Raw genomic sequence first — 22948 nt, 5'->3', positions numbered from 1 at the left:
TGCTGTGTCTGTCAGCGTAGTGTCCAGAGCATGGAGGCGCTACCAGGAGACAGGCCAGTACATCAGGAGACGTGGAGGAGGCCGTAGGAGGGCAACAACCCAGCAGCAGGACCGCTACCTCCGCCTTTGTGCAAGGAGGTGCACTGCCAGAGCCCTGCAAAATGACCTCCAGCAGGCCACAAATGTGCAGGCTATATACAGGGGTACCGGCACAGAGTCAATGTGCAGGGCACCAGTTAGTCGAGGTAATTGAGGTAATATATACATGTAGGTAGAGTTAAAGTGACTATGCATAGATGATAAACAGAGAATAGCAGCAGCGTAAAAGGGGGGGGGGGGCAACGCAAATAGTCTGGGTAGCCATTTGATTATCTGTTCAGGAGTCTTATGCCTTGGGGGTAGAAGCTGTTGAGAAGCCTTTTGGAACTAGACTATCTTGATACCCCATCCATAGTGTAATTAATAACGTAATCTGGCTAAGCCGATGGAAGTGGTGATGTTCTGGTGGTGGGTGGGGCCTGTGGGGTGAGCTGGGTCTGGTGGGGCGTCTAAAGAACGTGGCACTTGGTAGACAAACACCCCATGCCGCACTGGACAGAGGACCACCCAGAGACCCCTACCAGACCACTGCACCACCAAGGAGCCCCAGTCCCCCTCAACGCCAGACCCAGCGCACCCCACAGGCCCCACCCACCACCAGAGAATCACCACTTCCATCGGCTTAGCCAGACTGGACCGGGTCCAGCCTACTACCCGACACCAGACTACCACCTCTACTAGACCAGAGAGGAAGCCCCCGGCCCAGACCTGGCCCCCCTCCACTCCACAGGGCCCAACAGCAGGACCAGCACAGCTACGCGGAGGTCGTCAGAGGACAGGAGAACCCTGTAGGATTGAGTGAGATTAAACAGCTCCTCCAATACATCTGCACTAAACGCACACACACACACATTGTACTAAAAGTTTACTTGTTCAATGAATATATATAACTCAGCAAAAAAAGAAACGTCTTCTCACTGTCAACTGCGTTTATTTTCAGCAAACTTAACATGTGTAAATATTTGTATGAACATAACAAGATTCAACAACTGAGACATAAACTGAACAAGTTCCACAGACATGTGACTTACAGAAATTGAATAATATGTCCCTGAACAAAGGGGGGGGGTCAAAATCAAAAGTAACAGTCAGTATCTGGTGTGGCCACCAGCTGCATTAAGTACTCCAGTGCATCTCCTCCTCATGGACTGCACCAGATTTGTCAGTTCTTGCTGTGAGATGTTACCCCACTCTTCCACCAAGGCACCTGCAAGTTCTCTGACATTTCTCAGATCCAACAGGTCCCAGACGTGCTCAATGGGCTTGAGATCCGGGCTCTTCGCTGGCCATGGCAGAACACTGACATTCCTGTCTTGCAGGAAATCACGCACAGAACGAGCAGTATGGCCGGTGGTGTTGTCATGCTGGAGGGTCATGTCAGGATGAGCCTGCAGGAAGGGTACCACATGAGGGAGGAGGATGTCTTCCCTGTAACGCACAGTGTTGAGATTGCCTAGAAGGCCAGCATCCTGGATTGCAGGCAGAGTTTCTTATTCTTAATCTTTCCTTTTTATTGGCCAGTCTGAGATATGGCTTTTTCTTTGCAACTTTGCATACAAGGCCAGCATCTGGGAGTCGCCTCTTCACTATTGACGTTGAGACTGGTATTTTGCGGGTACTATTTAATGAAGCTGCCAGTTGAGGACTTGTGAGGTGTCTGTTTCTCAAACCAGACACTAATGTACTTGTCCTCTTGCTCAGTTGTGCACCGGGGCCTCCCACTCCTCTTTCTATTCTGGTTAGGGCCCGTTTGCACTGTTCTGTGAAGGGAGTAGTACGCAGCGTTGTACAAGATCTTAATTTTCTTGGCAATTTCTCGCATGGAATAGCCGTCATTTCTCAGAACAAGAATAGACTGACGAGTTTCAGAAGAAAGTTCTTTGTTTCTGGCCATTTTGAGCCTGTAATCGAACCCATAAATGCTGATACTCCAGATGCTCAACTAGTCTAAAGAAAGCCAATTTTATTGCTTCTATAATCAGAACAACAGTTTTCAGCTGTGCTAACATAATTGCAAAAGGGTTTTCTAATGATCAATTAGCCTTTTAAAATTATAAACTTGGATTAGCTAACACAACATGCCATTGGAACACAGGAGTGATGGTTACTGATAATGGGCCTCTGTACATCTATGTAGATATTCCATAAAAGAATCAGCCATTTCCAGCTACAATAGTAATTTACAGCATTAACAATGTCTACACTATATGTCTGATCAATTTGATGTTATTTAAAAAATTGACAAAAAAATGTGCTTTTTTTTCAAAAACAAGGACATTTAAGTGTTATCCTGTTTATCTCACTCTTAACTTAATAGTTCGTAGTTACTGTATTTCTGACTGTGCTATTCTTTCTTTTTGCAACATGAAATCACTATCAGTTAGCATGTGGAACATTCAGGGCCTAAACTCATCAACCTTTGTACTCAAGAGTTTGGCACTGGAGTTCAACAAAAATCTTAAAGGTGTTGTCGTCATCATTCTGCAGGAGACATGGCGTAAGGCAGACATTGTGATTCACTGTCCCACAGGCTACAGAGAGGTAATTGTGCCATCACAGAAACACAGCTCTGTCAATAGATGCAGAGACTCTGGAGGATTGATCATTGGTACATATCCGAACTACAAAATCTAATTGATCCCCTCAAAATGGGTAAATATCACATTTGGTTAAAACTGAAAAAAGAACTTGACCTGACAGAAAAAGACGTGTTCCTTTGCGCAATATATATCCCCCCAGAATCCCCATATTACTCAGAGGAGATCTTTCCAACCCTTGATGAAGAGATGTGCCATTTCCAGGTCCAGGAAAATGTGCTCATCTTTGGGGACATAAATGCGCGCACAGGAACACTACCTGATCTAACGACCACAAGAGGGGACAGCTTTATTACAGGCCATACTGTTTCTAACTGTCTTAATCTTCCGCATAGAAACAACAGTGACAGCACCATCAACACGGAAGGGATCTGTACAGAAGGGATCTGTTGCAGCTCTGTCGAAGCATTACGGGGTTACGGGGGGAGATTCACCTATTGCTCACCTCTTGGCCACAGCACAGTATGATTACAGACATTGACTCTTTCTCGCTCAGCTCATTCATCGTCAAGCCACTAACACCTCTGTCTGATCACAGCCAAATTACATTGTTCCTCAAAATAACAGACATGGAAACAACCACACATTCACAGCCAAGTAAGCTGTACAACATCAGAAATTCACACAGATGGGCCCAAAACAGCACAGAAGAATACCAGAAAGCAACCAGTAACCAAAATATTTAAACACTCTTAGATAACTTTCTGGATACCACAATCACTCACAGTAAAGAAGGCATCAATCTAGCAGTAAAAAAACAATTTATATATTCAGGCAAACGGCAAAAGAAGCGCAACTGAAATCAATTTTAAAAAGAAAAGACCACAGATGACAACTGGTTTGATGCAGATTGTAAAATTATAAGGAAAAAAACTTACAACACTATCCAACCAAAAGCATAGAGACCCAAATAATGGTGAATTACACCTTCATTACTGGGAGACTTTAACGCTCTATAAACGTACACTCAGAACAATAAAAAGCACAGTACAACAGCAAGCAGCTGACACTAATTGAGGAGTGCATAAACAAACAGCTTCTGGCAAAATTGGTAAAATAAAAAGAGGAATTAGCGATACAAAATGGTGACATGTGGACAACCCATTTTAAAACACTCTACAATAACATTCAAATTGACACAAACACAGAATAATGCCAAATTTATGAAAAGGAGTTGAATGGATTAGAAAAAGTTATAAAGGACAATCAAAATCCATTGGACTTCCCAATTACTGACCAGGAGCTCTATAAGAAACTTCAGGCCCTCAAATTTTAAAAAGCATGTGGACCTGATGACATCCTAAATGAGATGCTCAAACTCACTAGTGCAAAATTAAAACTTTAATTTGATCCTGAGTGTAGGTTATTTCCCTGACATCTGGAATCAAGGACTCATAACCCCAATCTTTAAGAACGGAGACAAATTTGACCCTAACGATTACAGAGGCATTTGTGTGAACAGTAACCTGGGAAAGGTTTTCTGTAGTATTAGAGTCCTAAACTAAAACCCAAATTAGATTTATACCAAAACATTGTACGACCGATTATATTTACACCCTATACAAACTGATAGATAAACATATCCACCAAAATAATACCAAAATGTACGCTTGCTTTATCGACTTCCAAAATGCATTTGATTCTATTCGGCATACAGGACTGTTCTAAAGTTATTGAACGTGGTGTAGGGGGTAAAACATATGACATAATTCAATTAATGTATATTAGCAATACGTGCAACATCAAAATTGTCAAGAAAGTCAAAAACAAATTACCATGGGAGGGGCCTTCGCCAGGTTTGCAATTTGAGCCCTGCACTCTTCAGTATTTACATCAATATTACACCACAATTCTCGAAAAATCCTCAGCCCCTGGTTTTAGTCTCCACAATTCAGAGGTTAAATGTCTACTCTTCACAGATGACCTGTGCCTGCACATGCACATGGCCTACAGCAGAGCATGGACATGCTAGAGCAGTACTGCCAGACCTGAACACTGGCAGTAAACCCCAGAAATACTGAAATAATGATTTTCTGAGAATGAGAAGATCCAGATCTCAGGGAATTAGACCAAAATTCTCAATTGGTACAACAGAGTACTGCACACACTACAATTACTTAGGTTTAAAAATAAGCTCAACTGGACACAATGATGCAGTGAATGAACTGAGAGAGAAAGCACACAGGGCATTCTATGCCATTAAAAAACTAATTCAAATTGAAATAACTAAAATTTGGTTAAAACTATTTGAATGTGTCATTGAACCAATTGCACTTTATGGCAGCGAGGTGTGGGGTCCACATGCAAAACAAGATTTCACCAAATGGGACAAACACCCAATTGAAACCCTGCATGCATGGCAGAATTAGGCCAATATCCACTAATAATAAAAACTTTTCAAAAAGAACAATTAAGTTTTTGAAACATCTAAAATGCAGTGATGCCCTCTCATATCATTACCAAGCCCTGCAATGCCAAGAGCTGAGCAAAGAAAAGTCCCCTCATACAGCTGGTCCTGGGGCTGAGTTCACTAACCTGTTCTACTAAACTTACCGAAGCCTCAGGACCAGAACATCCAATCAATCAGAATAAAACAAATTACAACACAGTCAAAACAAAACTACATTGCTTATTGGGAAACACAAGCACAAAGCAAAATGTAGTGCTATCTGGCCCTAAATCGACAGTACACTGTGGCTAACTATTTGACCATGGTTACTGATCAAAACCTTAGAAAAACCTTGACAAAGTACAGGCTCAGTGAGCACAGCCTTGTCATTGAGAAGGGCAGACACAGGAAAACCTGGCTCCCTGTAGAGGAAAGGCTGTGCAACCACTGCACAACAGCAGAACCTGAGACAGAGCTGCATTTCCTGACACAATGTGGAAAATATAAAACAATTAGAGAGTGTAATTTCCCCAAATTTGAAACCCTTTGTCACGATCGTCTTGACTTTGAAGAGAGGACCAAAACGCAGCGTGTGAGAAATACATTCTCTTTTTATTAGAGAAGAGCAATGAATGAAACAAAACAACAAACTAACGACCGTGAAGCTATATAAACAAAATGGTGCTGACACTGACCACTACACACTGACAGACAATTACCCACAACCAGCTAAAGCCTATGGCTGCCTTAAATATGGCTCCCAATCAGAGACAACAATAACCAGCTGTCTCTAATTGAGAACCAATTCAGGCAACCATAGACTTTCCTAGACACCTACACTGAACACTAAACCATCTACTCTACTTAACCCCCTAAACCAAACACCCTAGACAATACAAAAACACATACTTCACCATGTCACACCCTGACCTAACTAAAATAATAATGAAAACAAAGATAACTAAGGCCAGGGTGTGACATAACCCCCCCCTTAAGGTGCGAACTCCGGGCGCACCAGCATAAAGTCTAGGGGAGGGTCTGGGTGGGCGTCTGACCACGGTGGTGGCTCAGGCTCTGGGCGAGGTCCCCACCCCACCATAGTCAATCCCAGCTTACGTCTCCCCCGTAGAATGACCACCCTCATTTTACACCCACTTAATTTAGATGGTAACCTTAAGATAAGGGGCAGCACCGGGATAAGGTAGCTCAGGACAGAGAGATAGCTCAGGACAGAGAGATAGGTCAGGATAGAGAGGTAGCTCAGGATAGAGGGGCAACTCCGGACTGAAGGGCAGCTCCGGACAGAGAGACAGCTCTGGACTGAGGGGCAGTTCTGGATAAATGGCAGCTCTGGGCTGAGGGGCAGCTCATGACTGGCTGACGGCTCTGGACGCTCATGGCTGGCTGACGGCTCTGGACGCTCATGGCTGGCTGACGGCTCTGGACGCTCATGGCTGGCTGACGGCTCTGGACGCTCATGGCTGGCTGACGGCTCTGGACGCTCATGGCTGGCTGACGGCTCTGGACGCTCATGGCTGGCTGACGGCTCTGGACAGACGGGCGGCTCTAATGGCTCGGGGCAGACGGATGGCTCAGATGGCGCTGGGGAGACGGATGGCTCAGATGGCGCTGGGGAGACGGATGGCTCAGATGGCACTGGGCAGACGGATGGCTCAGATGGCACTGGGCAGACGGATGGCTCAGATGGCACTGGGCAGACGGATGGCTCAGATGGCACTGGGCAGACGGATGGCTCTGGCCGGATGAGGCGCACTGTAGGCCTGGTGCGTGGTGCCGGAACTGGAGGCACCGGGCTAAGGACACGCATCTTCAGGCTAGTGCGGGGAACAACAACAGGGCACACTGAACTCTCAAAGCGTACTATAGGCCTGGTGCGTGGTACCGGCACTGGTGGTACCGGGCTGAGGGCACGCACATCAGGGCGAGTACGGGGAGAAGGAAGAGTGCATACTGGACCCTGGAGACGCACATTTGGCCTAGTGCGTGGTACCGGAACTGGTGGTACCGGGCTGGGGACACGCATCTCAGGGCTAGTGCGGGGAGGAGGAACAGGGCATACTGGACCCTGGAGACGCACATTTGGCCTAGTGCGTGGTGCCGGAACTGGTGGTACCGGGCTGGGGACACGCATCTCAGGGCTATTGCGGGGAGGAGGAACAGGGCATACTGGACCCTGGAGACGCACATTTGGCCTAGTGCGTGGTGCCGGAACTGGTGGTACCGGGCTGGGGACACGCATCTCAGGGCTAGTGCGGGGAGGAGGAACAGGGCATACTGGACCCTGGAGACGCACATTAGGCCTAGTGCGTGGTGCCGGAACTGGTGGTACCGGGCTGGGGACACGCATCTCAGGGCTAGTGCAGGGAGGAGGAACAGGGCATACTGGACCCTGGAGACGCACATTAGGCCTAGTGCGTGGTGCCGGAACTGTTGGTACCGGGCTGGGGACACGCATCTCAGGGCTAGTGCGGGGAGGAGGAACAGGGCATACTGGACCCTGGAGACGCACATTAGGCCTAGTGCGTGGTGCCGGAACTGGTGGTACCGGGCTGGGGACACGCATCTCAGGGCTAGTGCGGGGAGGAGGAACAGAGCATACTGGACCCTGGAGACGCACATTAGGCCTAGTGCGTGGTGCCGGAACTGGTGGTACCGGGCTGGGGACACGCATCTCAGGGCTAGTGCGGGGAGGAGAAACAAGACGCACTGGACTCTGGAGACGCACAAAAGGCTTGGTGCGTGGTGCCGGAACTGGAGGACTGGTACGAAGGGCTGCCACAGGAGAGTTAGTACGTGGAACTGCTACAGGAGGTGCAGGACTAGGAAGGCGTACAGGAGGCCTGGTTCGTGGGACTGTCATTCCCAGACGGTTAGCACGCACCTCAGGACGAGCATGGAGAGCTGACTCAGGTAACATCACTTCCCGCACACGCTCTGTCGGGTGGATTTTGTGCCTCACGCACCAACACAGCAGCTCCCTCATTTCACTCTCCTCCAACCGCCCCAATAACTCCTTAACAGTCTCTGTATCATTCCCATTGCTCACCTCCAATATCAGCCCGACTGGCTCAGGTTCCTTCTTAGGGTCCTCACGGGTAGCACGGGAAGTTGACGCAGATCTCCTATCTGGACTCGCCACACTCCCCATGAGCCCCTCCCCAAGAAATTTTTGGCGTTTCCTCGAGGGCTTGCTACCGCGCCTTCGTGCTCCTTTCTCCAGCTCCATAATCCTGTAACCCTCCTCGCACTGCTCCAGCGAATCCCAGGCAGGCTCCGGCACTTTCTCTGGATCGCACGCCCACCTGTCTATCTCTTCCCAGGTTGTTCTCCACTCATCCTTTTCCCGGGTCCATTCCTCCACTAAGCGCTGTTCCATCCTTTCACGCTGCTTGGTCCTGGTTTGGTGGGTAATTCTGTCACGATCGTCTTGACTTTGAAGAGAGGACCAAAACGCAGCGTGTGAGAAATACATTCTCTTTTTATTAGAGAAGAGCAACGAATGAAACAAAACAACAAACTGACGACCGTGAAGCTATATAAACAAAATGGTGCTGACACTGACCACTACACACTGACATAGACAATTACCCACAACCAGCTAAAGCCTATGGCTGCCTTAAATATGGCTCCCAATCAGAGACAACAATAACCAGCTGTCTCTAATTGAGAACCAATTCAGGCAACCATAGACTTTCCTAGACACCTACACTGAACACTAAACCATCTACTCTACTTAATCCCCTAAACCAAACAACACCCTAGACAATACAAAAACACATACTTCACCATGTCACACCCTGACCTAACTAAAATAATAATGAAAACAAAGATAACTAAGGCCAGGGTGTGACACCCTTATTCAAGGTTTCAAAGACCTCTCTGATGAGAATAGGCTCCTGTCCTGTTGGGGGAGGACGCAGAGAGCTGTGGGTTGGCAGCGCACTACATTGCTGCCTGCCATACGATGAGGTCCTCTATGCTTATTGTTATTGTTCAATGTATGGTTATTTTGACCCTTGGTTATTGTTGTTACTGTTGTCCCGTTGACAATTTTCATTCTTGTTATTTTAATATTGTAAATATCCAAAGTAAGCTTTGGCAATATGTACATTGTTACATCATGCCAATAAAGCAAATTGAATTGAATGAAGACATTTCAGCTTTTAATTTTTAATTCATTTGTAAAAATGTCTCAAAACATGATTTCGAAAAACATGGGTGTGCAGGGGTTAGCTGTTCGGATGACCTGGAGGTAGAAACTGTTTCTGAACCTGTTGGTCCGAGCCCTGATGCTCCGAATCCGCCTGCCAGACGGTAGTGGTGAGAACAGTCCATGACTGGGGTGGCTGGGGTCACCTGGTATAGATGTCCTGGATGATTAGGAGTTCACCCCCAGTGATGGACTGGTCATCAAATCGCGGTGCAGTTGCCGATGATGCAGCCAGTCAAGATGCTCTCGATGGTGCATCTGTAAAAATTGGTCAGTATCTGAGGTGCTATGCCGACTTGGCAATGAAATGATCTAACATGTCGGGTGTAACATGTCAGGTTGTTTATTTAGTCTTTGTGAACTGCCTTAAAAACATTTTATTTGACTAAACACAGAGGCAGTGTGGCACAAGTAGACTTAATTCCACTCCACCTCCTTTCTAGTTAACTGAACGTGTGGCTCTTGTATGCTATTCTGGTCAGTCTGAAATGATAAATATGACTAACTGTGAAAATGCAACACAAGCCATTTGAAAGCAAAATCCAATGGTATTTTAATGAATATGTATATCCATTGACTCATGAAGAATAATCATACCTTTCCAATGTCATCATGAATCTAAAGTAAAAGGTTTTCTTAACCACAATTTTTTTGTCATCTGATATGCTTACAACTATTATATTAATTTCATGGACTTTCAGTCCTTACATTTTTTGCCCAACCTAAGCCTGAGTGGTTACACTTCTCCAGCCCCATCCTTAGCATCAGGCTATAGAAAATCAAGTAGCAGGCCTACTGTTTTGCTGAAATATGAAATCAGTATTGTGGCTTTCTTTTGAAACAACTAACAACTGGCCATCTCTTCCTCCACATTAAACCTATGCCCCCCATCTGTCCCCTGGTGCCATTGATGGTGATTGGCTCCTTTATCTTCTCTTGTGCCACCCGCACGTGACAGTCATGTATACACCGCTATAATTTGATCTTTTTCATTTGAGTAAAATGTAAACATTATGGAAATCAAAACATTATGCAATCTTTGTGAACCATCTGATAACTCTCTGATTTGACTAAACACACTGGCCTGCATGGCACAAGTGAACCCCACTCCTCCTTTTCTCTGTCCCTAGTCAGCTATTTAGGATATTGGTCATTCTGAAAGATTAACTATGAAAGGTGGTGTAGATATAATACACATTGTTTAATGTGTTGAATTCGTCATCGGATGCAGTTTTGAGTCAACAATAGCCACCTATAATTCATTTCTTATTTGCTTGTTTACTTGAGATTGTAATTTCTTTTTTGGGGGGAGCCATTTAAAAGCATGATTTGCAATATTTACTCCTATTCAATTGTCAATTTAATTAATTATACAGTATAACGCAACCTGGGCCTTTGGGGCAGCAGGTAGCCTAGTGGTTAGAGCATTGGGCCAGTAACCGAAAGGTTGCTAGATCGAATCCCCAAGCTGACAAGGTAAAAATCTGTTGTTCTGCCCCTGAACAAGGCAGTTAAGCCACTGTTCCTAGGCCGTCATTGTAAATAAGAATTTGTTCTTAACAAACAGAATACCGACCATTTCGAATCCCACCGTACCTTCTCCGCTATGCAATCTGGTTTCAGAGCTGGTCATGGGTGCACCTCAGCCATGCTCAAGGTCCTAAACGACATCATAACCGCCATCGATAAGAGACATTACTGTGCAGCCGTATTCATCGAACTGGCCAAGGCTTTCGAACTCTGTCAATCACCACATTCTTATTGACAGCCTTGGGTTCTCAAATGATTGCCTCGCCTGGTTTACCAACTACTTCTCTGATAGAGTTCAGTGTGTCAAATTGGGGAGCCTGTTGTCCGGACCTCTGGCAGTCTCTATGGGGGTGCCACAGGGTTCAATCCTCGGGCCGACTCTCTTCTCATTAAGCATTAAGCATCTCCAATCCAAAATTACATCTAGAATCGGCTTCCTATATCGCAACAAAGCATCCTTCACTCATGCTGCCAAAAATACCCTCGTAAAACTGACCACCCTATCGATCCTCGACTTCGGTGATGTCATCTATAAAATAGCCTCCAACACTCTACTCAACAAACTGGATGCAGTCTATCACAGTGCCATCTGTTTTGTCACCAAAGCCCCATACACTACCCACCACTGCGACCTGTACGCTCTCGTTGTTTGGCCCTCGCTTCATACTCTTCGCCAAACCCACTGGCTACAGGTTATCTACAAGTCTCTGCTAGGTAAAGCCCCGCCTTATCTCAGCTCACTGGTCACCATAGCAGCACCCACTCGTAGCACGCGCTCCAGCAGGTATATCTCACTGGTCACCCCCAAAGCCAATTCCTCCTTTGGTCGTCTTTCCTTCCAGTTCTCTGCTGCCAATGACTGGAACGAACTGCAAAAATCTCTGAAGCTGGAAACACTTATCTCCCTCACTAGCTTTAAGCACCAGCTGTCAGAGCAGCTCACAGATTACTGCACCTGTACATAGCCCATCTATAATTTAGCCCAAACAACTACCTCTTCCCCTACTGTATTTATTTATTTTGCTCCTTTGCACCCCATTATTTCTATTTCTACTTTGCACATTCTTCCACTGCAAATCTACCATTCCAGTGTTTTACTTGCTATATTGTATTTACATCGCCACCATGGCCTTTTTTTGCCTTTACCTCCCTTATCTCACCTCATTTGCTCACATTTTATATAGACTTATTTTTCTACTGTATTATTGAGTGTATGTTTTGTTTATTCCATGTGTAACTCTGTGTTGTTGTATGTGTCGAATTGCTATGCTTTATCTTGGCCAGGTCGCAGTTGCAAATGAGAACTTGTTCTCAACTGGCCTACCTGGTTAAATAAAGGTGAAATAAAAAAAATAAAAAAATGTGTAGTCTTTAGTTTTGTAGATTTCTTAACCATTTGTAACATATTCAGCTGGCGCTGCACATAGCTGGTCTAGAGAGTCTAACCATTCATGAAGTCCGGTTCACACCATATGCCTGCTCGGTCTTGTAGAGATTTTCTTCTCTGTTGAATGTTTCAGAGTTTCTAGCCATTCCGTAACTTTCAGCTCACGCTGTCGGTCTCATTGGTCAATAGAGTGGTAGCCATTTCAACGTGTAACTCCCGTCCTTCCGTTTTCTGGACTAATGTTAATTTAGTCAGAAGTGGGTTTTATGCACTCAGGGAAAAGGGCGCGTTCCATGACGCCGATATAATGTCTGTGCTTACTGACTGGTTAAGACCATATGAAAAACTATTCTCTCATTTATAAGGCTAACATCACATTTAATCTTCTCACAAATAGTTAATCATATAAGTCCCACTGTGGAGAGAGAGCAAGGGGGGGATCTGGCCCCTATGATCCTCACCCAACAGGGCAAGTCGTGACAAGGGCTTGTAAGTAAGCATTTCACTGTAAGGACTACACCTGTTGTATTCTGTGCATTTTATTTACACGTCCGTAACACATCTGGACAAGAGGAACACCTATGTGAGAATGCTATTCATTGACTACAGCTCAGCATTCAACCATATTCGTCCTTCCAAGCTCGACACCAAGCTCAGAGCCCTGGGTCTGGACACCTCTGCAACTGGATCCTGGACCTCCTGACGGGCAGACCACAGGCTGTGAGGATTGGCAACAACACCTCCTCCACACTGACTTATAACACAGGGGCTCCCCAGCGGTGTGTCCTCCGCCCTCTGCTGTACTCCCTGTTCACCCACGACTGCGTGTCTTTGAACGACACCAACTCCATAATCAAGGTTGCTGACGACACCGCGGTTGTAGGTCTGATAACCAACAACAACAAGTCAGCCTATAGGGAGGAGGTAAGTGAACTGGCATTGTGGTTTCAGGACAACAATCTCTCCCTCAATGTCAACAAAACAAAGGAGTTGATTTTTGACTTCAGGAAGCAGAGAAGAAATTTGGCATGCCACTCCGGTCCTATCCAAATACTACCGCTGCATCGTTGAGAGCGTCCTGACCAGTTGCATCACAGCCTGGTACGGGAATTCCTCCGTCCACAACGGCAAGACCCTCCAGCGGGTGGTGAACATGGCTCTCTCCCAAAGAGGACATCTATTCGAGGAAGACCCACAGTCATCAAGGACCGCACACACCCAAGCCACGAGCTGTTGACCCCCTAACCGTTGGGCAGACTGTATCGGAGCATGAGATCTGATACCAACAGGCTCAGAGACAGTTTCAATCTACAAGCCATCAGACTGCTGAACACTTGAACTGGACTGACCACCTGTTGTTCTTCTCCACACCTTAGCACACATCCACACATCACAACTGCTGCTACCAGACTCTTATTATGATTGCTAAATACTGCACAATTTAAACACTTCCTTCTTCTCCAAAACATGTAAATATTGGACACTAAATGTTGCCTTCCTGTATTATAATTATTGTTGTTGCATTGTCGAGAAGGAACCTGCAAGTAAGTATTTAATTGGATGACTTATACCATGTGTATCCCGTACATACGTTTTTAAAACATGAATAAATTGTTGTGATGGACGTTGCCATTTTCGGACCCCACCGTACATACATACACCCTTGATAAAGTTGAGCAAAAATTACTGTATAAAAGAATTCAAACAGATGGGTAAATTATATTATACTAATAAAATTGCTCAGATAAAGAGACTGTTTATTAAAAACTATTGTTTTTAATCAAAAAGGTAGGGGTCAAAATTACCTTGAGGATTTTCTCAAATTATTAGTTATTTATGAGAGCCACTGGACCAGTGAAAGTAAAATAGCCCCATAACATCAAAGATCCACCACCATATTTTACAGTAGACATGGGGTTATTTTCTGCTCATACATTCTCAATTCAATGCAATACCCACCACTGGTGTGCAGCAGTGTAAAGTAACTAAGTAAAAATTGTTTGAAATACTACTTAAGTAGTTTGGGGTATCTGTACATTACTTTACTAGTTATATTTTTGACAACTTTTACTCCACTACATTCCCCCCCCAAAAAATCTCATATATCTTCCCTGACACCCAAAACTACATGTTACATTTAAAATTCTCAGTCAGGAAAGCAATATGGTCAAATTCACGCCCCTATCAATACAATGAGTTGTCATCCCTTCTGCCTCTGATCTGTTGAACTGACTAAACACAACTACGGCGTTTGTAAATTATGCCCCTGGCTGTCCATAAATAAATCAAAACAAGAATATTGTGCAGCCTGGTTTGCGTAATACAAGGAATTTAATGTATAGCATTTACTTTACTTTTACTCAAGTATGACAATTGAGAATATTTTCCAACACTGTACTAAAGTACATTTAAACCAGATCATTTTAGTCAAACTAGATTTCCTGTGTTTAATATTTATATATTTTCACATTGAGGTTGGAATAATACTGTGAAATTGTGCAAATGTTAATGCCCTTTTAGTGTAAGAGCTGCCTGAAATGTCAGCCTGTTCTGGTGGGACAGAGTTTTGGCCTGCCTGGTAAAATAACCAGGTGGTAAATTAGTAAGAAAGAGTTCCAAACCGTTCTGCCAATAACAGCTAGTTTTCAGTTTTCCCCTCCCCACTCAGAACACTGAGTCTAAACTAAATTCCTGCTTCAGAAATTGCTCTTGTGAAGAAGCTATTTTTGTTTATTTTTAACCATTTGAATTGAAACAAACACAGAGGGTCTACATCATCAGACAATGTTCCTGGGTGGCGTTACAGACCACAACTGTAGCTGAAAATGTACTATTAATACATTAATTTCATAGTCTAAGTGTTTATGTTTGATAATACACTATTTCCATTTTCCCCAGATTTGACCTTTGACCCCTTGAAAATGGCCTTCAAAATCTAAATTGAACAATTATATGGGTAGTTACAGCCCAATATGGCGACCGGAGTATGAGCGAGTGGGTGTGTCGAAAGGAGTGGGTGTATGGAAAGCGAATCAACTAATTGGGCAGATTTGTTGCCACTCAAGACGGTTTGGCGTGGCTGATTGGGATGCAGGACGAGTCGATAAGCCAGCAACCAGTGCACAGGTGTTGTATCGACGTGCCTGCCGCCATGAGGTACTTCCTACTGGGTATCACAGTCGTGTTGTTGGTGATAACTAATGTGGCCATTTTATTTCAAGTAAGATAGCAGCATACACAAGAAATAACTCATTGATAACATCTACACTGAGTGTACAAAACATTAGGAACACCTTCCTAATATTGAGTTGCACCCCTTTTGCCCTCAGAACAGCCTCAATTATTCGGGCCATGGACTCCACAAGGTGTCAAGTTTTCCACAGGGATGCTGGCCTATGTTGACTCCAATGCTTCCCACAGTTGTGTCAAATTGACTGGATGTCCTTTGGGCGGGGGACCATTCTTGATACACACGGTAAATTGTTGAGCATGAAAAATCCAGCAGCATTGCAGTTCTTGACACAAACCAGTGCGCCTGGCACCTACTACCATGCCCCATTCACAGGCACTTAACTATTTTGTCTTTTCACCATCTGAATGGCACACAAGCCATGTCGAAATGGTCTCAAGGCTTAAAAATCCTTCTTTAACCTGTCTCCTCCCCTTCACCTACACTGATTGACGTGGATTTAACATCAAGTGACATCAATAAGGGATCATAGCTTTCACCTGAACTCACCTGGTCAGTCCGTCATGGAAAGAGCAGGTGTTCCTAATGTTTCATATTGTTGTTCTGAAGCCATTCCAGCATTGCTTTGGCTTTATGCTTAGGGTCATTGTCCTGTTGGAACGCAAAATCTTCGCCCAGTCTAAGGTTGTTTGCACTCTGAAGCAGTTTCTTATCTAGGATTTGCCTATATATTTGGTTCCATGCATTGTTCCCTCGATCCTTACCAGTCTCAGAGTCCCTGCCGAAGAAAAGCATCCCCATAGTATGATGCTGCCACCACCATGCTTCACAGTAAGGATGGTGTTAGATGGGTGATGAGCTATGACTGGTTTTCTACAGACATAGCACTTTGCATTCAGAGTAAAAATTGTCTTATCAGCCCACAGAATCTTTTGCTTTATGCTCGGTCTTTCACATGCTCCAGGCATGCTGTCATGTGCCTTTTTCTCAGGAGGAGCTTCCATCTAGCCTCTCTCCCATGAAGCCCAGATTGGTGAAGTGCTGTAGAGACTGTTGTCCTTCTGGCAGGATCTCCCATCTCAGCCAAGGAACTCTGTAGTTCTGTCAGAGTGGTCATTGGGTTTTTGGTCACCTCCTTGACCAAGGTCCTTCTTGCCCGGTTGCTCAGTTTGCTTGGATGGCCAGCTCTAGGCAGAGTCTGGGTAGTTCCATATTTGTTTAATTTCCCAATGACGGAGACCACTGTGCTCTTGGAAACTTTGAACACTCTAGAAATTGTTGTATGCCCTTCCCCAGATATGTGCCTCATCAGAATTATATCTGGGAGATCTACAGACAGTTCCTTGGACTTCATGGTATAGTTTCTGCTCTGACATGCACTGTCAACTGTGGGACCTTGTATAGACCGGTATTTCTTTCTAAATCATGTTCAAACATTTGAGTTGGCCACGGGATGACTCCAATCAAGTTGTTGTGACATTGCAAGGATGATCAAAGGAAATTGGATGCACCTGAGCTCAATTTGGAATGTCATTGCAAAGGGGTGTGAACACTTACGTCAATTAGATTTCTGTATTGTATTTTCAATACATTTGCAAAAATGTCTAAAAACATGTTTTCACTTTGTCATTATGGGGTATGTGTGTAGGAAAAAAAATATTTTATCAATTTTGTATTCAGGCTGTAACAATAAAATGTGGAATACGTCAAGGGGTATGAATACGTTCTGAAGGCACTGTACAACAGAAGTCTCATGGCAAAACTATTACTATTTGGTTTTATACATAATGATGATTTTCTCTGAATAAAAATATTTAAAATCATGAAATGAAATGTGTTTCTAAAGACTTCTCTTTCTGTCAAACGTTAGTTTTTGTAGTGATGCTTGTGATATCATATTAATGAAATAAACAAATACAAATATTATGTTTCAAAGGTAACACAAATGTCCGATACACATTTTGATTTGACTGTTTTCTGTGCTATATGACACTTAGCAGAAGTATTTATCCAAAATAACTTACAGTACAGTATACCCGTGCTATACAGAATGTGGTGAGGATTTCAAGAAGACTGTAGAATTAATAAATACTGAATTTGAGAGGTAGTGGAAATGTGGTCATAATGTGTGCTCAAGGGGTAATCCTACAGATTCCCATCTTTCAATGAGAAATTAATTTGAATTAATAAGGGGTCTTGTAACTGTTGCCAAATAATGACGTTAACATATATAGTATTGCTAAGAATGTGAGAGTAGTGTGACTCCCCTACCTGGTCTCAAACCCAGGTCACCAGCACCAATGATGAACACCCTAATCATTGTCCCAATAAGGGATATCCTTAGGACATGTGCTTATTGGGCCAGTATAGTTACGCCCGGTCCAGAAGCAAACCTTAAGGGACAGATCACAATTTACTGGGGGGAATGGTGGTCCAAAATAGGGGAGGGATTTCATTTGTGAGGGCTGTTAGATTTTTGGGGGGGGCACATGGGAGATGAGTGATTTTTTTTTCAACCCTGGTTTACATTTGCTCTTTTGCAGGTTTTCCTATGTCATTTCTTCCATCCTAACCAAATTCCTCATCTGCTTGCATGCGCCTGACCTATATTGAAGGTGTTTTGGTACTTCCCTTATGCGCTACACTTTTCTGTGTGCTAATTTTTACTTTTGTTTAATACTGTTGAGATATCTTCATTGGCTAAATTTAAATCTGATCTGTCTTTTTAATTGTGGGCTCCATATTTAGTTTAAGATAGGTTATAAGTAGGTCTGTTGTAAAATAAATAACATGAACCTATTTCTGTAAATTGTTGGGTATGGTAGGCATATGGTATTACCTTAATAAAGTTTAGAAACATTTGTGAAGGTTTGATATGGCTATTATTAAACTTTAGCTACTGAAAGCATATGATATGAAGGTAGTGTGCACCAGTACTCCAACTGACTCACAGTTGAACTTGAGGTGAGGAAGAATTTTCAGGTCTACCAGAGTTACTCCTATAATCTAACAATATAAATCGGCATCAAAATCCAACCCTGATGCTACCTGAGCCTGATGAGCCATACATTAAAAACATTGTATGAGCCCAAGCCCAGAAAGACCAAACAATTATGCCATTATTCAATATGCCTATGATATAGGCTACCGCACATTACGCACAACAGAAAAACATAAAAAACTCATAGATGTAGCTATGTAAAAAATAAGGTGACCCCCGAAAGCCAGACAGAGATGTGTAAGTTAGCTGTGCATTCAGTACTTACATTTGCTGTAGCATTTGCTACAGAATTATAAGTGCCACAATGGAAATAAGTCCCTGACTTTATTGTGCAATCCCAGTCACTTTTACAATTATTTGTGTATATATGTATTTTTTTAGATAGCTGACAAATAAAATCAATTAATCAATCCAAACAGTGCAGAAGCAATTTGATGAATGGAAAGAGACATCTGTTACAAAACATTAAAAAGTTCAATGGCATTCAGAGATTGTCAAGCCAAGCCTTCGATACTGGGTAAGCCTACAAGGTATGGAGAGGTGTGTTTTCTGTTTGTCGAGATTGACATAGTCTATTTATTGTTGTATTGAAAACGCAAACCATGATGGTATGTTCTGTTTATTGGTTGTGTGGTTCATTGGCACAGAAACCTGTTGGTGGAAAATGTGTTGCATATATTTTATATAATTATAGATATGGCATCAAAATCTGATTCCCCCTAGCTGATCATTGTCTGCAACCGGCTCTGATCGTGAAGTAATAAAACAGGCAGGGAGAGTGAGCTCCTCTGTGGTGGTCGGCGAACCCTCAACCTTCTGGCCCGTAGCCCTGCGTGGCATCGACTGTACCACAAAGCAAAGGGTCACTACAGTTATTGTTATTTGTGGTCATGAACCATATTTTGAGTTAATTCTATGAGGGAGGAGGGTGTTCAATTTATTTTACAGTACAAGAGGAGGGTCATGTGAAAATATGTTTTATGTTGCGGACCAGAGTAAAGACACCATGAGTTGGAACAGATGTGTGATATAACCATTGAACATGAATATCTTATATTCTGAGAACATGGCAACCATGTTATTTATATGTTTGGTGGGACGTTGGTGGAATATTGTCCTAACCCTCAGAAAACTGGATACAGGAATGTTCTTGCGTTCCAATGAAATATTGGATATTCTGAGAACATGGCAACCGCATTCTGGGTAAGTTGTGTTTGACATTAGGGAGTGTTCACCTAAATTTAACACCAAAACATGCTAAAAGGGTTCTCAGGAGGTTTTTGCAAACATGCATAGAATGTTCCTAACTAACGGAAAACTGGACAGTCAAAAAACTAGGGAATATCACAGGTAACATTACAAAAACGTTCTCTCTCCCAAGAATTGTTAGCTGGGTTGAGTTGTCAACTAATGCGAATTGAATGTGAAATCAACAAAATATTTAACCATGTCATTTTGATTAAGGTTACAAACATTCCCCAAATTCCTTAACATTAATGATCCAGGTTGATTCAACATCATCACATTGAATGTTTTGTTTTTTAAAGGACATGGAAACAACATTGATTCAATCAGTTTGTGCCCAGTTTAATGTGGTCCCGTAGGTAATTGAACCCATAACATTGGCGTTGCCAGCATCATGCTCTTAACGACTGACCCACAGAGGACTGATCCCATATATCTTGCTTGTTTGAAAATGAATACAATTTTCAGCATTAAAGATACAATCCTTGATTCTTAAATTATTTTTGCCAAACAGCAGCCCCGCCACCTGCCTTATTAGTGTTACCAAAATATGTAATGTTTTATCATCTCACGCCACTCCATTGTCAGTGCTCAGTGAGGAGGGTATCCATAGAATATTGTACTGCAAATAGCCAAATGGAGAGATGAGCCAAATGGAAAAAAGCCTCCGATGCATCTGTTATGAGATTTTCCATTTCTGTTTTTTGTCTTTCTCCCATTGCCTTGAGGGTGTCAGAAGATGAATTTCCACTAAGTACCATCTCAAACATATTAGAGTCCATAGATTATAGCCATTATAGGTAAAGCTCCTGGCTAAAAGATTAGTCGTCTAATTATAACTTTGCTCATCTTTGGTTGTACATTATTTGTGATGCATTGCCTCTGATGCTTGAGTAGCAAGCGGAATGCCACTTTAATAGTGTTTTCCATCTCCAGATCTGTTTACTCTCATTGCCATAATGGTTGCTGAAATGCTCAAATGGCTCTTGCCACACGTTATGAATGATGTCCTCCTGCTAAATATTTGTTTTGCACCCAAATGAGAATGGTATAGGCGACGGAACATTGAAGAAAGAAGTCAAGCTCACATGCTGACATTGACACCCTCAACTTTGAGGACATCTTCCATCACTCACTTCGAGTTTTTCCCCCCAAAGATTGATTCCATGCTTCCCATCTCTCATTGCTAAAATAAGCCTAGACGGATGCATGACAAATGTTTCGATATCTATCGGAGGCCCATTACCTAGCCTTGTTTTTTGTCTGTGGATCTGCTGCCGATCCATCAGTGCGTTTAATCCCAACTGTCCCCACTGTCTGCTAAATGTCACATAAATTTCCAGACAGCCTGGCTGTCACAGTGGGGTGTGTGTGTGTGTGTGTGTGTGTGTGTGTGTGTGTGTGTGTGTGTGTGTGTGTGTGTGTGTGTGTGTGTGTGTGTGTGTGTGTGTGTGTGTGTGTGTGTGTGTGTGTGTGTGTTTGCGTGATTGCATGCGTGTCTGCCTTTTAGCGTGTGTGATTGTGCATGTGTGTTTGTGTCTGTGTGTCAGAGTAAGGAGTGAGCCTTACCCAGAGCAGGGTAAATCCAATCGGTTACCTGGCGAGGCTCAGAGCAGCTCGATCGATGACATTTTCCGTTGTTGCTGATGAACTTCCCTCTCTGAAAAGGTGTATCAATCAGACTTGTCGTCAACCAGGGCTCTGTCTTGCATTCAAAATACATATCCAGCATATGGGACCAGACAGTGTCTTTTCCAATCCTGGTCCTATAGGAGTAGGGACGTATAGAATGTTCAGGGTTTTGATCCAGCCTAGTACCAACACACAAGATAGATCACTTAATGTACATAATCAAGTGCTTGATGATTAGTTGACGTGTGTCAGTACTGGACTGGAACAAAATATGGTACATCCACAGGGTTGAAGAACACTACACTCTTAGAAAAAAAGGTGCTCTCTAGAACTGAAAAGGGTTCATCAGCTGTCCCCATAGGATAGCCCTTTGAAGCACCCTTTTGGTTCCAGGTAGAACTCTTTCAGGTTCTACCTGGAACCAAAAAGGGTTCTCCTATAGACGGTTTGGTTGTTTAGCAACAAAACCAACTCGTGTGTAACTATGGGGCAAAACAGACAGGGTTGGCTTAGATCAGGGTTTCCCAAACTCGGTCCTGCCCCCCGGGTGCACATTTTGGTTTTTGCCCTAGCACTACACAGCTGATTCAAATAATCAAAGCTTGATGATGAGTTGGTTACTTGAATCAGCTGTGTAGTGCAGGGGCAAAAACCAAAACGTGCACACAGGGGGGCCCCAGGACCGAGTTTGGGAAACCCTGGCTTAGATTGTTGACAACATGTAAACTATATTTAGTCTCCAAATGTTTATTGAAATCATAAATACATTTGCACGATGACCACTTGTCTCTCATACATCGTTACAGTTGTTGGTAAGCTAGCTAGCCATTTTTTGCCATAGTAGCATAGACATGACATGAGTCAAATCACCTCAAAACATGACATGGTATCAATAACAAGATACAACAAGCTGACGAGGCACATACAATGAGCCACCTACGAATCCCCACATCCCCACCAGCTTCTTGTCATTGTTGCTAGCCAGTGTTGGGGAGTAGTGAACTACATGTACCATAAAACCTAACTGGGCAAGGGCACACATTTCAGCAAATAAATGCCTGATTCAAATAAACGGTGCGTCTAAATTAATTGTTTACGAGATTACCATGAATTACAATGAATTGTTTGAGGTTTAATGTTTGATTTGTTACATTAAATAATTCAGTAATGAATCAAAAAAATGATGGCAATCATCCGTTTTAATTGGCAGTAAGAAACTGCTAGCTATTGGCTGCTAACAGCTGAGAACTGCTAGCTATTGGCTGCTAACAGCTGAGAACTGCTAGCTAACTGACATGCACAAAAATGGTCAACAACTTCGGGAGTACAGACTAAAGGTCTTCACGGATCCACCTGTACCTGAATACCCGAGACCCGATCTGGGATCCGAGCGTGTCTGGATCCAGCATTCTAAATAATGTCATGGGTCTAGGTCGGTTCTGATAAGATTGTCACAGGTTTCGGGTATGTGTAATTTTAACTGACTTGTCCGTAAGGGCCTGCAGAGATCTGAATGTGATTGCTGCTATAGAGGGAGAGACATATTATCATTTATGCTGCTGCTCTTGCTTTTCACGAGAGTAGAGAGTGTAGCTTGTTTTTGTTGGCCAATCAGAAGTCATCAAAGCGGCCATAGGCTACAGTCAT

The sequence above is a fragment of the Salvelinus namaycush genome, chromosome 36, assembly GCF_016432855.1.
Source record: "Salvelinus namaycush isolate Seneca chromosome 36, SaNama_1.0, whole genome shotgun sequence".
Taxonomy (NCBI): Eukaryota; Metazoa; Chordata; class Actinopteri; order Salmoniformes; family Salmonidae; genus Salvelinus; species Salvelinus namaycush.
This window is presented reverse-complemented; position numbering follows the sequence as displayed.